This window comes from Chanos chanos, chromosome 2 (genome assembly GCF_902362185.1).
Source record: "Chanos chanos chromosome 2, fChaCha1.1, whole genome shotgun sequence".
Taxonomy (NCBI): domain Eukaryota; kingdom Metazoa; phylum Chordata; class Actinopteri; order Gonorynchiformes; family Chanidae; genus Chanos; species Chanos chanos.
In genome coordinates this window covers 45,518,335-45,522,207 of record NC_044496.1, presented here as the reverse complement: position 1 = coordinate 45,522,207, position 3,873 = coordinate 45,518,335, and positions in this window count along the sequence as shown.

The window sequence follows — 3,873 nt, the reverse complement described above, 5'->3', positions numbered from 1 at the left end:
GTTCTCATTTTCAAAGTGCGACACAGGAACGCATTCCACCCGCCAAACCCAGCATCCGCCACTCTGCCAGCAGCCGTCATCAAAGACACTCAATAATATGTCTCATACATTTACACATCGGGGCCCAGCTTAGATTTAGGAGCTTGCTGATAAAAGGCTTTTCATTGTAGATAACGACTTTATGATGAGATGTGACTATCTGGTTCAACAGCCGTTCGATCAAGTGCGGATTTAATGTAAACCATGTGTCCCCTTGTTAAGTTAGAACCCTGGCCACAGCGGCTCACACTAGGTATACGTACACAGTCATTTACACCAGTCACTGCAGCGAACGCACAATCTTCTCTCCGCTGTCCAACATTACAACACATCACTCCTAATTGAGCCAAAGGTCCAAGAGGCAGGGCTTCCCACCATACTGTGTAACACAGTGCATTGCAGTGCTCTTATTTCAACCCTTTCATGCTTTCAATACTATAAATGTGATTGCATTTTGGACCAAAATTAAATATTCCAAATTTTCACTTTTGGACTCAACAGTACATGATTACATTTTGGATAAGACTATGATGTCAGGGTTGGTCTACTTCAGTGAAGAATTCCTGCTGGTTTAACCCTTGTGCCTTGTTTTAGTTCACTAAACAGCCCATTCAAACTCAGTCTTCCACACTTCCACATATGTGGATTCCACATCATACAAGTAGCCTCTTGCTGATGAAGAGGGAGGAAGGCACAGAATAGTTCTAATGCATTCTGGACAAACTACGAAGCCAAAAGTCTGCAGTTTTGTAGAGTTGCCTGCATGTTCTTATAAATTCCATTCCAGATGTTGGTGGACTGAACCGGAACTTACAATAGTGATAGCAAGACATTTGGATCCTGAAGAGACTCTAAGAGGTAAAGGCAGCTACTTTATTGCTTTCATTAATCACAGCGGGATCACTGTGCACAGTTTCTCTTTTTCAAGGCCACCGTGCTGAGGAGAAGATGAAGAGGTGCCGTGCTGCAGCATCATTGGATCCATTTAAGGCTGGGAGCCTTACTCAAGGACACAACAGCAGCGGGCTAAGGAAGAGCAGGGACATTTGAATCTGCCATTATAACTACTACAAGTCAGCAACTTTAGGTGATCCATTGCTGCATTCTTGGGAAACACAGCAGGCCAATTAGTGAGTTGCAGATGTTTGAAATATTAACAGAACTTCCAGACACAAGGGAACGATTTTTTTTTTTTTTTTTTTCAGGCAATTTGAAATTGCTAGTGCCTTGTCCCATCGCAAGGCTCCACTGTGGCTAGATTCCCGTGTCAGTCCACGAGGATGAGGACTTACAAGCATCTCTATTTGAAGGAGGTGCAAGTGGAGGTCCTTTCAAGGAGTCACTGAAATGCAATGACAGGAAAACTACCCTTTCTGGCTAACCCTCCCAAAAACACGACCTTTTGTGTTTGCTGTGACGTCAGAGTCTGCCTGCAAGATTGCTGACATTCAAATGACACCTGCTATAACACGCAGCTGTGCCACCTGAGCTCCATCAGGCCCACAGTTAAACAGATTACAGACTGCATTGTCTGGAGCATTTGTTGGTTGGTGTTACTGCCTAGAGGTGACACTTGAGCTTGGAAGGCCTTTATGTCTTTATGTAAAACATGTTAACAAGCTCTGAATTTTGCTCAGTCACAGTATATATATATGATATTTAGTGAGACAAACTTCTAGTATGGTAGGTACTGTCTTTGCGTACTCCACCAGTCTAACACTCAGATCTCATCCACAATCAAGATAACGATCCTCAAAGCCATCCTGAAATCAGTTCTCTCAGCATACCTGTTTACCCCACAGTGGCTAATCTTAAACCTTTGAGACAAATGTTCAGTATTAATGCATCCCAATGACATCATGACGTGCTGGATCAATAAATAAACACTTTGCTTAGTGATCTACTGCTCCCGTAATTCTATTTCATTCTAATCAGTTTTAAGTCAGGTCTTATGCAAGGCCAATGGCTATGATGCCCTGTATTTGAATACTGTGTGCTGTGTTTGATTACAAGTTTGCATATTTCTTTGAAAATGTGGACAATCCATTTCATACTGACCTTCAGAGGGGCTGATAGTCTGACGCAATGTTGGAGAGCTGTGTGTGTGTGTGTGTGTGTGCGTGCGTGTGTGTGTGTGTGTGTGTGTGTGTGTGTGTGTGTGCGCACGCGCTAAGGCAGGTCTTTGTCTGGCTAGGGCAGTAAGTATTGATTGGTGCTGATCGATGGTAATTGCGGGACAGAATGGCAGTATTGAACAGGCTTTAGACAATCACCGGCTGGCTATCTGCTCCACTAGGACAGAGACACTATACCACACACACACACACACACACACACACACACACAGCATATTCATCTTTCACCACTGAGACTCTCATGTCATTTACAACAAAGACCACACTAGAAGCCAGTCATTTGTCACTCTATCTAGTATGTGTGTTTGACAAAGATAGCAGTAGAGCTATGTGTATTTGTGCAGGAGAGATTAAAGGAGAAAATGGGAAAGAGAGAGTGAATCTAGGTGTTTGTTTGTGTGTGTGTGTGTGTGTGTGTGTATGTGTGTGTGTGTCTGTGTGAAAATGACTTAGCTTGGGATCAATAGCTCAGAGCTGCTAAAGCAAAGATGTGAGCAATCGATATTCAAACAGCACCAAGAGACTCAGGTAGTTGATTTAAAAAAAACAAGAGGGAGAGATTAAACAGACAGAGTGAGCAGATTGAATGAATGAATGAATGAATGAATGAATGAATGATTTCAGAACACACTTTCAGACACATGCTGTGTTAACTGTTTGTAGGGAAAAAAACAATACTGTTCATGCCATATATGTCAAGCGTGTGAGCGCGTGTTTCTACGAACTTGCAGTCAGACACATCATTTCATAATTCAACCAACAGGCAGACACTGTGTTATTAGAGAAGTGAAAGGGCTTATTTACAGATTCATTAAGCTAAACTCTGCACTGGACTCTGTGGTGCCACCTGGTGATAAGTTTGGGCACGAGGAGGAGTGTAGCGGTCATCTGTGTGTCCGTGCGGTGGGATACACTCTGGCCTACTGTAGAATTGGTCTTAACAAAAAGAGGTTAGTTTATACTGGAACTTGTTTGCCTCCACACACCCTCGCCCCCCTCCCACAATCCTCCAACAAGCATATTTCCATCCCACGACACATTTTTTCATGGGGTGGAGAGGTCAGACAGAGATCAGGAATGGGTCACACAAAGTTACCACAGAGACTGGTTACTGTAAGTGTGTGTACGTGTGTAAGAGTGGGAAGTGCCAGAACTCGCAGACAAGGCCAAATCTCTGAACCGCTGAAAAAGTACTGTCCCTGATTAAGCACTAGTGCTACCCCTTTTACTCTCTCTCTCTCTCTTGCACACACACAATGCATACACATTTATGTTTAAAAATATACTCTTTGACTTGTGATTTTATGCGTAATATTATTTGATTTTATTTTTGATTTAAGTGTGTGTGTGTGTGTGTGTGTGTGTGTGAGTGAGTGAGTGTGTGTGCGTGTGTGTTGAGACAGACAGACAGACAGAGAGAGAGAGAGAGAGAGAGAGAGAAAGAAAGAGAGAGAATGGGGGGGGAGTTGGAGAGGGAGTTAGAGTTTTGGCTTGGCTGTCCGTCTGCGGTTCTGTCGCGGTAAGGGGGAGGGGGGCGCAAAGGCGGGTGTTGCTGCCGAATTCCCTGAGAAATGTTCGTTTTGGACCCGACCCTACGCTTACATACCTCCCTCTAACTTTCAAGCGAACCGTCTCTCATTCCCTTGCGCTCTCCCCGATTTACTTTAAAAGTTATGAAACAAAGAATCTAAATACTTCA